General features: G+C 32.1%; 1 protein-coding gene across 13 annotated transcripts in view; it reads left to right on the forward strand.

Annotated features, from left to right (window-relative positions):
- The window catches only part of LOC123551877 (suppressor of lurcher protein 1-like), a 377,473-nt gene that overhangs the window by 24,081 nt on the left and 339,253 nt on the right, over positions 1-14,139 (forward strand). Inside the window, exon 1 of one of the 13 annotated variants that reach the window (XM_045341127.2) lies at positions 9,929-10,069. The exons of the other annotated variants lie outside the window; for them this stretch is intronic. The gene's annotated coding sequence lies outside the window, so the exon portion shown is untranslated. Of the gene's footprint in view, positions 1-9,928; positions 10,070-14,139 lie in introns of those variants that run through there. 13 annotated transcript variants of the gene reach the window in all.

The following is a 14,139-nucleotide window of genomic DNA, read 5'->3' on the forward strand; positions in this document are numbered from 1 at the left end:
GTATTACATCTGCTTAACTTCAGGGATTTAATCAGAGTTTACTCAGTTCGCGGTTAGGAGGTGTATTTTACTAAACACAACATTCAACATATATTTAGTTGTATTTCAAATTATTACGGAAGGAAAACTGTAGGAAATGTTTCTTTATTTAATTCCACAAAGAAAAACTGCAAAAGTCTGCGGGATAATAAAATGTAATGAAAACATACTATATTTTGACTCGAGATACGACAAATATAAAAATATTGTAATAGTTCGCAAGTCACATTAACATACCAATTAAATAATGCACATATACAATATTACACATTTGTTCATACAATATTATTTTCTGTAAAATCAGTTTGTTATGTGAGCACATTATTCACTGGTTTTGATCAAAACAGGTAATTTGTGCGGATGTGAATTCGTAGAATTAATCTTTTGAGCATAACATAAATTCGAATTTTACTTGTTCGTTGTGATTTAATTTCGTGGCTTGACTTCACCATGAAATCGAAGAAAGTTTGTCCTTCACGAAAATTACTGATTTCACAATATGCGAAATAAAACTGATCAGTTCTGCATAACAACCAAAGCAAACATCAAATTCTCGCCTATTATAACGTTTATAAGACCAAACATATTTACTGAATTTCTTGAACAACAACGAAATCAGCTCAATGTCTAATTCATATATCAATCAAGAACAAATTGAATAGAAATATTCTATGCAATCAGACGTGTAGTACTTACTCTAAATACATGATAAGATACTGTTAATTCATTCTTTCTCAAAGGTATTGAATTGCGACAAACTGTACTGCTACTCTACAGACATATGCTGATGAGCCCGTCTGGCTCTCAGTGGACGATATGTCTGATTACGCCAGACATTTAAAGGCGATAAAACTTAAAATTCACTAATGAAATCACCCGCAATTGATCGTCTTAGCCCACAAGTCGTTTTTTTTTAGAATTGTTGTTTGAAGGTGTTGATAGTTTTAATTTGAAACTCATGTTTTTCGTGATAAAAAGTGATAAAACATGTCTTCGAGGAATAATACGACACGCACAAAAGAACAATAGCCCTTTAGAAATGATCTGTAGGGTAAAATAATAGTTTTCAGTATTGATCACAGACATTTCCCTAAGTACATAAAAAAGGTATTGTGCAAATTACCGTTTCTCGCTAAACACAATGTCGAACGTGTTCACAACAATATTACACTAAAATACGAAAACACGTTCAACCAACTAAATACGCTGCAACTGTTTCGTATTTGATAATAATTTTTTTTTTCTGAAGTCAGGCAACAATTCTAAGTATTAACTAATCAGCGATTATGAAATACAAAGGATTATTTTCCTTAGAGGAAACTTGGTTGATGAATATGCTTCCAAAAGGACATGTCTCAGTAAATGCGCGGTCCCTGCTTAAGCGAAGAATAATGCTTTTTGTTGTATTTTGTAATGAGTATTTGTTCAACTAATGGCTTTATAGCACGTTCCCGTGAAAGAACGACTGTTAAGCATTCTGATTAATACATTAATGGCGTCATAAGTAAAATGTAAAGTACATATGACAAAATGTGTTCAGGTTTCAAAGAAAGGTACACCTTGATCGACACTACAGAGTAGTGTTTCTTATATAAAAGCATGGACTTATAGCAAACTAATACCCCGTTTTGGTCTTTTCTGGGTATTACCCTTATTTATTCTCATTACTGAACGTTGTAGCATATTCCAACTGCCTTTATTTCATTCATTCTACGTACAAAAAATTAGTATTAGCAAAGAAAATGTCTGAATAATTTACATTGTTTTTTAAAACAACACGAGTAAATCAGAAAGCAATAAAGTCATAAACTGGAAACTAGAATTACGAAATCATGCACAATTCGTGTTATTTTTTCAATGATCCTAAGATCTAGAAATTTTTGCTTAGTGTCAACTTTGCCTGGCATGACGCAAAAAACTGAAAAAGGTCACAATGGAATGATGTTAAAATGCATGTGTGCCCAGTAGGTTTGAGCACAGGACCGTGATTTGAGTTCGGCCCTTGGGCACAACGTATGTTCCCCGTGACGATGTGACAAAATACATCGTTCAAGGATATGTTTTACAAAAGTTTACACGTTTTATTTTAAGTTCTCTCCTTAGTAAGAACTTTTAAAAACATTTCTTTCATAGAATATTACTAGTATCATTTAAAAAAAAACGATCTCCTTGCCTTAATTCAACAGTATGGCTTATCATACCTTAAAGGCTCCAATTCTGAAATAGATGATTGAATATTTAACCACTCGGGTTAGCTCTCAATTCGCATTAAACTCGTGGTAAATTAAACATTAAGCTATGCATTGTTTGATTAATAGAAAGAGGCTAAAATATCGTCTGCATCTGCTAATACATTTATTCAGTCGCAGACGACAAGTTTGAATTTATACAAATTTCGTATCATGTTTGCTATTAAAGGAGTGCATTCAGTTTGATAGAAAAACCTATAAATTGTTTTGAGTATGAACTGCTTAATGGATGTTCACTAAATTTGCTCAAAAGCAAGGTCTGAAGTTCGCAATCCTCAGTAGGTGAGCGACTAAGACCCATTTTGGGCTTCTTGTTTCTTTTAAATTACTAAAAATGCATTAAAGCTTTCAAATGGTATATAGATAGTTGTAGGTATAACAAAAATTGCTATTCAAATTTTAAATATATAAAATAATCTCTTTTATATAATTTTAAAAACTATTTATCTTTGTTTACGTATGCACTTGTCATACCTCATTTGTCTGACGATTTGTAACAATTGTACTAGTCTAAACAAAAACATTAATCATAACTCGAAGCAATCATTTAATATTCCCGATAAATACTGAGATATTTTGTGTTCGAGAATAAACAGATTCAAAACAAAATAAGGAACAATGATGCGGCAACAAAGCAGTAACAGATATCACAATATACAATAACAGACTTGTGTCTGTATGCGGAAATAGTGGAATTCAGTGGAAGTACAGAGTTCAGAAGAGGAAATGATAGGGCAATGCTGTATAAATCTTGCATTTGCAATTCTTTACGTGTTATATACAAAACTGATGATTACACTTACACATAATACAAATTTACTTTTGAATAACTGTTCTTATACTTAAAAGTGTTTGTCGTTGAATCATCCTGTACATCAGTTAGGTAGCATGTGAACATATTAGTTTGTAATTAACATATGTCTATATTGCAACGTATTCTGGGGCAGATTGCCGACACTTTAATTACTAGACAGATGTATTATAACATTAACAATGATGACAAAATGTTTTGGCACGTATTGTGTCGGTAAGGTTTACATGAACACACTATAAAATGATCTTGTTAACATACTTTAAAAACAAATTTATTTTTTCTAAAGGAAAGTAACAATTTGCGATATTACAGGAAATGTGCAACTCTAAGTGTGAAGGCATATTACTGCTTAGAAGGTACATATTGTGTGTTTAATTTTCATTACCTCCGCTTTTAATTCATTTCCTTCTTTATCTATTCCTGGCTAATTAATTAGGTATTACACAATTCCATTGATAACAATTGTGCCTCTGAAGATTTTTTCCCCAATATATTCGTAGGCCTACAACATTAATGTGCCCCGTTAAATAGCCACATGGTTTTCCAATACATTCCTAGGCAATTTCTTCGCTGCCTTATTGCTACTTGAAATGGCAATATGTTGTTCAAGGACTTTCATGAACCAGTCATTTCATTTATTGGCAAGCCGGCATTTGACATGCCTTTGGCCATACAAATATGGTCAAGACGAGCAACGGTATATGATAAAATAACATTAAATCCATAACAAATCATTTTATCAATCTAAATACGAACTTACAGCCAGAAACAGTAAAATCCTCAAGGGTTTGTTTCCGTCATTTTAAAGTTAGCATTTTAAACACATTTTTAAAGTTAGTAGAGGATATATAATAATGAGTTTCTATAAAGACGGTCAAGCTGATTTAAAAAAAGCACCCCTGTCCAATGTTTAAATACTTCTTTATAACAAAGTAAAAAAGAAAATTAAAACTGGATTCAAGTAATTGACATATCAAGCTCATTGAACATTATTGTCTATAAATAAAAGTTTGGCGTCAAACTTAAATCTCTAGGTTATGAAATGCAGTTGTATTTTTGCATACCATTTCTCTGTAAATTGTTTTCTTATATATCTAAGTTTTCTCGTGACTGAATTCTACTTTACTTTTTTGTATAATACACTGACTTTGATACATTAATATTTTTTTCCACTTTTGTATGCACTGAATGCATAATAGTTCCATAATAGGTAATTCAATAATACATTACTAAAACCTAGATTGTCTGGCAAAAAAATTAATTTCATGAGACCACGAATTAGCATGTTGGCTATTGCATTGTTGAGTAAAACATCTAGACATCAGTTCATAACTTATGTAATGAGAAAATGTTATTACAGTTATACAGTTTGCATGAGAGAAAAAAAAATCTGTTTTACCCTTTAATTTACATTCTTTCTACTTCTTTATCTTCATACACAATACAATACAATACAATACATATTATCAGTACATATATCACCAACCTCTTGAGTCTCTATTTGTTATTGAAAACAATTTAAAAGAAACAGCTTCGTTTATTGTACCCCCGACAACAAAGTTGTAAGGGGTGGGGGGGTATACTGGTTTCAGGTTGTCTGTCTGTCTGTCTGTCTGTCTGTCCGTCCGTAGACGCAATCTTGTGCGCACCATCTCTCCTTATCCCCTTGACAGAATTTAATGAAACTTCACACAAGTGATCAGTACCAACAGTAGTTGTGCATGGGGCATGTTAGGTTCTTTTAGAAAAAAAAATTGCAGAGTAATGGGACTTTGTTTTTTTGTTACTATACTATATACATAGACACAATCTTGTGCGCACCATCTGTCCTCATCCCCTTGACACAATTTAATGAAACTTACACAAGTGATCAGTACCAACAGTAGTTGTGCATGGGGCATGTTAGGTTCTTTTAGAAAAGAAATTGCAGAGTTATGGGACTTTGTTTTTTGGTTACTATACTACATACATAGACACAATCTTGTGCGCACCATCTCTCCTCATCCCCTTGACACAATTTAATGAAACTTCACACAAGTGATCAGTACCAACAGTAGTTGTGCATGGGGCATGTTAGATTCTTTTAGAAAAAAGAATTGCAGAGTTATGGGACTTTGTTTTTTTGTTACTATACTATATACATAGACACAATCTTGTGCGCACCATCTCTCCTCATCCCCTTGACACAATTTAATGAAACTTCACACAAGTGATCAGTAACAACAGTAGTTGTGCATGGGGCATGTTAATTTCTTTCAGCGACAATAATTGCAGAGTTATGGGACTTTGTTTCTTGTTAACATACTATGTACATACAGTCTGCATATGCAATCTTGTGCGTGCCTAATCTACCAAACCCTTGCACACAATTTAATGAAACTTCACACAAGTGATCAGTACCAACCCTAGTTGTGCATGGTGCATGTTACATTCTTTTAGATAAATATTCGGCATAGTTATGGGACTTTGTTTTTTGTTACTATACTGTATACATACAGTCTATATACATACAGTCCACATAATTATGCAATCTTGTGTGTGTCAAATTGCAATGTACTGTGTCAGTGTATGCGGGGGTACATTCATCACCTTTAGTGATTGCTCTAGTTTGTTTATTGTCAATAAGTGATAGATATTCAGTATGTTTCCTCTTATAAATTTGCGGTGTCCGAACCTTAATAGCGATATAACTACTTAAAAACTAATATGAGATATACATTTCTTAGTTAACACGATCTTGTTGCATATGCAGATATAGCTGTGTGGACAAAACGTTCTGCTGCCAGTTTCGGTTTTATGGGCTCAATACCTCTGTCTGACCATATCTTTATTTCACCTGCAAACTTAACTGACAGAAAATTGTCACACTCATAATTTATCATTAATTGTTTTTAAAGAAATTTATACCCTACTTTATTCGACATTCTTCTACGTACATGTCAGTTAACTGTTCTGCAAAATGTTGATTAAAGTCTTTAAAATATCGTAAATCTAAAGACAAATTACTTGTCAATATCATTTCAAAGGATATCGGGTAAATCCGGGACTGGACAAGTGTTCGCTCATTCCACGGACAATTCAAGCAACTGGCGAGAGTAAGTAATAAAAATGAAATCTTAACATGAATATCCGTATTACAAAAAGAACGTGAAATATGTTTCACAAAATAGTGTAAGAATAAAATAAAAATCAATAAAATTATAGTACATTGTATTCTTTGATTGGTCTCACTCACGATAACTCGTAATTTCCAATAAAATATGCTATTGGGCATTATGGTGTTTGCATTTTACCCTGCGAGAATAGACAATAATGCAGTCATATGCAGGCGTAATTTTGCTTCTAACGTTCTGTTCTTCCAATGTTTGACAGTATCAGTTATAAGGGACTGTAAATTATCCGAACAACATGATCTTACATTACGATTATCAATTTTGGCATTAATTCATTTTCTGCGTGTTCAGATTTCCTATTTTAGACACAAATTCATATCCATTACTTGTGTACAAGGGTATAGATGTTTTTTTATACTGACTGTGATGAAATTAGTAAATATGGCGCCAGCTACACATTGCTTGTCCAAAGAAACATTATATCAATTATCACGTTCGAATCCCAGAGGAATACGCATAACATTGCTAAATTATGAATTTGCAGACAAATATCTCGATGATGGATAATGTTTAAGATTTTCTTTCGTCTTGAGGACGTTTAACTACATTTTCTTTTCTCTGCTATGGCAAATATGCAAAATGAATTTAAAGTAAAAACTCCAAACATAATGTAAAACAACGCATCTTTATTGCGAGGAAAAGTAAGTTAGAAAGCAGCAACAGCCTATTAAAGTATTGTCTTGTTATGGTGTTCCCGCTAAGAATTCTTTTTTTTTCTGACTACTAATTATGTTTCTCTTCTAAGCTGTTATGACAGTGTTACTGAAACTGAAATACTGTACCCAAAAAACAAAAACCAAGGATGAACGAAAGTTAACCTTTATTTAGTGTGAACAAGTAGATGTACACATACCCTATAGTTTTAACGTCTGGCCAATAAACTGTTAACCGGTTTGTGAATTCTGCTGTTTTAAACAGTATTTTAGATTTAAAGAATGTATGTGCCACTTTGTACTGATCCAGCAAGTTACACATATTTTTAACAAATCATCACCCTTTTGTGACCATACTATTTACGTTATTTACTTCTCTCCATTAGAAATCAATGATAAATGAAAATGATTTGCTGCTATCTCAGTATATTGTACTTTGAGTGTATAATGCATTTCCAATTAATAATGTTTTTGTACTTACTTTTTGTTTAAAGATATTATGTCCAATTTTCCTTTTTGAAAATGTTTTCATATTATTGTACAGTAACTATGTAAATATATTACAAACCTATTTTTATGTGTACACGGTGTTGTGTACTAGGTTTAGTTTACTGGATATTAATAAATAAAAGCGTCAACAAAAATGTGAATATATAATGCCAGTTAAAATACTGTAACGAATGGCTGTAACATTATGATATTTCATTGTGAGTGCAAACTAATATAATTATACAGTAGAATTAGCGAATTTAAGTGTATTTGATGAGGAATTCCCAGATTATGATAAAATATTTCAGTGAAAGATGATCATACTACATCTTTAATGTTATAGTTTGGCAATGTTGTATACTTTGAATGGAATAAAGAAATATTGAAATATTGAAGGTTAAACGCCTGATGTTTCAAACAGCATTTCCATGATATGCACCGAGATAAAAGTGTTGTATTCATGGGAATCTCTTGAAATTTGGTTTGGAACAACTTTAATAGCGAAAGCACCAACCTAAATAAACCTACTACAGAGATCCAAGTAAATCAGAAACTATTTATATAATAGTATTAATCTATATGCGACGTAAAATAGTTTCTGCCATCGCAGTGCCACATACGAGTATCTGAAGCATCATGAAATAACCTTTGTCTAGAAAATAATATTTATCTGTAGATAAAAATATTATATTTGGAATGACCGATCTCCCATGAGTAATAATGTGTAGTTCTGCATTTTTATTAAAGATGGATGGTGTCTCTGAAGAAACGTTTTGCAATAAATGATAAACAAAATGGAAGTCTGTTTACATAATCTATGGATAATGTCCATTAGCTATCGACTGAATTGGCAGAATGTCAAGATCTTGAAATGTCCGGAACTAGCAGTATGTTACTTATTGTTCATATAAATCTGTTTTGTGTTTATGCTATATACAGAGTTTATTGCAGAAAAAAAAATAAGTTTACCAACATGTTTACCTTTTTTTCGTGTTTAGGAAATACAGAGTTATTTCAATATAAATGACTTGAAAACAATATTTTATTTTACAGTATATGTTGAGTATTCCATGATATGCAACGATTAGTTTTAGCGGTTGATAAGTTTAATAGCGTTACTATTTTAAAAGCTAAGAAAAGTAAATAACGTTAACGTTACGGGGTAACTTCATCTGACTTTTTTTTTTAATTTGATGTTAAACCAGATAAAGCAGATGTCTTAACTGAGAACGAAGATAATTACATGGTAAGAAAAGCATGTCTTTTTATGTTGCAGATGTATTTATACTGCCAGGACAATAAAGGGAGGTAATAAAAAACAACGGGTTCATTAACAGTTACTCTATGTAAAAAGAATATTCCAGCATATAAGTATTTTAGAAATAATTTTTGAAAAAGAGGATTTAGCAAAAATTTGCATAAGTATGTTCGCTATGTCCATAACAAAATGTGACAGCCATGTTATAAACACAGATATTATAGTACATTAAGTCCAATCTCTACAGCCCATGTTATTTTGGCAGATTTCCAGCCTTTGAATGTTGGAGAAAGACTCTAGGTGTCCATCTAGGTATTATTTCATACACGAGTGTAAGGGAGGGGGCACCTGGGTAGAAACTTCCTCAGATGAAAGCACAAGACAAAATACATGGGCGTGGACATTTCAATACTGTATTCAGTATACGCGCATTTGTTTTACTATGTGTTTGGATGAATCACTCCAAAGAGAAATTAACAATGAATTCAGAGCCTTCCGTGACTTTGTTTCCTGCCAATTACTGAAAGTGTTGTAAAATTCAATTACATCGACATTATAAAAACAAAATTAGACTTTCTATTCATGTTCAGCATTTCTCGGTGTTCAGTTCAATTTAAATCTGGTTAGAATTCTTAGTTCATAGATTTTTATTTCGCGGAAACCTAATTAGGTTCTGCCTCATAAATAAGCAACCTAATTAACCCCTGGTGATATGTATATAAAGTTAAGTGTCTTGCATCGTAAAATTTCTAATTTTATAGCTATAAACTTGAATTATAATTCTACTACTAGTATTTATGTACGTTTGTTTTACGGCGCACACTATACCGCGAAATATAAAAGATGTTCTGTTCAAACAGTTTGAATTCATTTGTTTAAACAAGCATTATTAAATGATTTGAAGGAGCGGATATAACATTGTTTTGTTATTTAAATAGCCCTACATTCCGCTTTATAATGTAAGTTAATTCAATACTATAATACATTTATACGAACTCATTATTTTCTTTTGTATATTTATGAATTGCCGGCGTCTGAAATCCTGTTTGCTACTATGTATAATTTATTAACGTTAAACTGAGTCCGCGGTAAATCAATAGAATATATTTATTTCAAAAAAAGATAGAACAATCAATAGTTCGCTTTCCAGAGCAATGCTATTGAAATAAAACGTTTCAAAATATCATATTGCTTGTTAGTGTTTTCATGTTACTGTTTTGTTCTCTTCAACAGTAGTGAGATATTTGTCAATATTTGTTGTGACGGAATTACTATGGTGAGTAATATCTACGTTTGGAACGGTTACTTGAAAGCTACTTTGGATAACTGGTAAAACCAGAAAACGTGCAAATGGTTTGGAGTTTTATTGCATTTTACATCTGTGCACAAAACAGGTATCTATACTATACTAGTGATATATATGTTAATCTTGATATAGAGCGTTGGGATTAAGGTAGTTCTGCCCGTTTGATAAACCGGAAGTGATGGCGTAACATCATTTACCCGGAAAACGTAGAATAAAGCCTGGATTCGGCGTGCGGAAATGAAAATTATTTTATGAATTAATCGCAACATGTGAGTAAATTTATTACAATGGCACTGTTGCTATATTTCTGAAGTCAAAATATGGTATTAAAACATATAACGCGTTAAATAATTCAAAATAATGTCTTAAAATTAGCGTGAAATGTCCGGTTCACTTTAATCATGGTCAAATATCTTAAAAATAAGCACACGGACCTATACATTTTATTTCATCAAATTATAGGCCATGTCTTGATTAACAACTGTGTGAAGTTTCATCAAAATCTACATTGTAGAAAAAATTCTATTCGCGAAAATGTTATGAAAGTTATGATTTTCCCATAGACTCCCATTAATATTGCATGAGGTCCATATTTTTCAAATCAGTCTAGCAAAAACTCAAGCACATGACCCTACCTTTTTATTTGCTCAATTTTCTAGGTATATTCTGAAGTTTTGAAAAATCAGAGTTTAATCAAATTCTACATTGTAGACAAAATTTTTATCCAAACGTGCAGAACTACTTTTTTAAAGTTACATTGTTATTGATACGCATGTGTGTACTCTTTAAATATTCATGGCTACTAAAACGTTTTCAAATTCGTTATCATCAATTTAGTCCATATGAATCATTTGTGTATAATGTTGTCGCAAGCAGTATATATTAACAATGAATGAGAGAGAGTGTACACAATGAGTAAGTGTATATCTAAATAATCGTCTTAGATTTCTTAAATAAGAACATTATCGTTCTTACATCATTTGCACTCAAATGATTGCAAATTCTTTAGGAATTTAAAGATCGGTGCAAGTTTAGTTTGCTTCAAATCTCATTAAATACAATGACATATAAAAATGCACTAATTACAAACACTAATTCTCTCTAAGCAAACAGAAAAAAACAACATATTGATGAATGCGATTATTCGTTTTGATGTCATTTGACCTTATGATTTATGAAATAGTTTTCTGGAACTACTACTCTATGTCTAACTCGGCATGTAAAGTTTGGATGCTTAAAGTTAAAGTAGTAAAATTCAGCAATAATACGAGTACACTACCAGATCGGGGGATTGAAACAATAGAAATCATTTTAATTAGTTATATATTAGTTATGTATTATCTTAATCTTCCAAGTATTTAAACATTCTGTAAAAGCATGGCATACAAACTTTGCGAAGATTGGGCTGCTTGGCACTGACGAGTTCAAACATTAAGTAGCATGCATGCCAAAGCACCAACCCCATAAGATATATTAAATGTAAATTTACATTGCAACCTATTAATTAAAATATTTATATATCTATATAACATTTCTTTATTGAATCCATGGATGTTTACAAAGCGAAAATAATACTTACTGTCTTAAACACGTATAAGAGTGCCAACAGAATTCCTTACAAAAAATTAATTGAATAGTTACATGAACAAAACCTGAAACATTCTTTAGCTTTGAAATAGTTCTATTTTACTTGAAAGTGATGGATGATATTTTAACTTTTAACCAAATGAAAACAATTCTGAAACCATTTTACCAATCTGAATTATTTCCGACTCTCAAATAAATTGAAAACAGACTCTGTTTGTAAGTGTGTTTTGAAGTTAGAAAATTAGAAGGTCAATATGACCTGGTTCACGAAAATATTAGCGTAAAGGAAGTTTATTTGATAAAAGACAATAGTATATATAGCATATTGACTCACGGAATACCCCTAATATTTTGCAGTTGTTTACGTTTCAGGTCATCGGTCAGATACCGTCTTCGCATATACATATAAATACTGTATAGCTGAGTTTTATCTCAATTTCAAGACCAATATCAGTATGAAACATTATCGTCAATAACCTGCTTGCTTCTCTTAGGAGGGAGGCAAACCGATATAATAAGTTATCGTACTGTTGTAGCATGTTGTAAAAGTTTGTGATTTGGTGTGAATCTCATCAAACTTTTATGGTCTTGTATAACATGTTACCACCTTTTATAAACAAACTTGTTACATAAGGTCTGGTTTTATATTCCCAAAAATTGTTGACTTGTAATACTGCCAAATATTTAATAGAATCCCCTTGCCTTGCACCAAAATGTACTTTATACTTTGATGCACACATCGCAGAAAGCGTACGAAGTAAATGCAACAAATTAATTTTATTTAATTGCAAAATCAACACGATGTACCTGGCTACTGGGATTATCAAGTAAAACTCTACCAGATTATAGTTAGTAAGTTTGCACGTTTGAAATGACCAAGTTTCCAAGGTTTCATTCATAAAAACTAATAGGATGATTGCCTGTGGTCAGTGACCTTAGTGCTTCGGGAGTCAGTTAGCCAAAAGTCAAAGCCACGGTTACTTTGAGTTGAAAATTGATGTACGCTTAGGATTACTGCCTGTAGATGACCGATATGTTTTTACTGAGGTGGGTCGGGCGTGGGGGGTTAATGTATGTCAAAAGTCAAAGTCATACTGCTCTTGACACTAAAAATTTTCAGTTCAACAACTAAAGATAAAGTTGTCAACCGGCATACAATGACAGCCTGTGGTCAGTAGATGACTCTTATTATGTTGGGCTTCAGAAGGTCAAATGGTCTTAGTGATATCCTGACCAGCCATGATAGAGGATATGCAATGTTTTTTGTTGTTAAAGAAGAAATATCTATCACACCTGTCGTTTTCACTCTACTTTAAATTGATATGGTTGTCAAATTGCCTTGTGTAGCCATAATCCTTATGTCATAACGTGTAAACTAAACTAACTGTCGTTGTTATCAAAATTAAATGTTATATATGAGCAAAATATTTCTTTGTTACTAATTTTCGAATTATTATAAACGAATCATCAATGACGTTATTCAAGTAACTCATATAAATTATGATTTTTTACTTTCAAACTCAGATATTATTTAAAGTTTATTTAAGTTACGAGAAATAAGCGCAAGCCACTATCTGTAAAGGTTGTATGAAACCATTTGTATATAACCATTTGATATACCAAGTATTCAATAACATCAATTTTGACTACTAAAGTAAACTCAGATACAGTACCTTGAGGAAGCTTTACAGTCTTGTCAGGAAATATGTTAGTCATTATATTCCAGATATAAAACACCCTCAAACATGTGCTTGCTATCTACATTGAACATAAAGTCTTAATGGAAATCAATTATCGAAAGTAAATACCGCTACTTGTGTTTGACAGTCAAATAATTAAAGCAGATGGTAAAAGCTATTACTGAACCATATGCTATAATTACAGATTAAACAAGGAAATTGATTTACTTAATTCTTATTTTTCTAACCATTCCATTAAATTACTGAGAGATGAATTTGATAAAAATACGTATGTATATTTTCAGACACACATAAAAAGTAAGTGGAACAAATACCAGCTTTCGTCACATGATAGATATGTTAAAACGTAAATCATAATGTTGTAGAAATACTGAAAAATCTTTTGTTACAGCGAAGAATGGAATACGTGTAATGAGCATGAACTTAGATCATGTCAAGTCAAGTAATTTAATGGAGCCGAAATTTAAAAGTGAACACGTCTCAAATGTGTACACATGTGAATGACAGGAAGCGAGTTTCCGACTGATTCACATAATCAGTATAGGCTGATTATATTACTAGAAATATTGTCAATAATGTCAGAACCTTAAACAAATTCCAACATAAACTTTTATTGATGATCTATAATCTTTAGTTACTTACGCAATACAACCGCCTCGGTAGCCTAGTGTTAGAGCGTCCGCTTTGAGTGCGGGAGGTCGTGGGTTCAATCCCCGGTCGCGTCATACCAAAGACGAAAAAAATGATACAAGTAGCTTCCTCGCTTGGCGCTAAGCATTAAGAGGATAGTGCTAGGACTGGTCAGCCCGGTGTCAGTATAATGTGACTGGGTGGGGTATCATGCCACGTGTCTACGGCGTGATATTCCAGT

The sequence above is a fragment of the Mercenaria mercenaria genome, chromosome 4, assembly GCF_021730395.1.
Source record: "Mercenaria mercenaria strain notata chromosome 4, MADL_Memer_1, whole genome shotgun sequence".
In the NCBI taxonomy this organism is placed as follows: domain Eukaryota; kingdom Metazoa; phylum Mollusca; class Bivalvia; order Venerida; family Veneridae; genus Mercenaria; species Mercenaria mercenaria.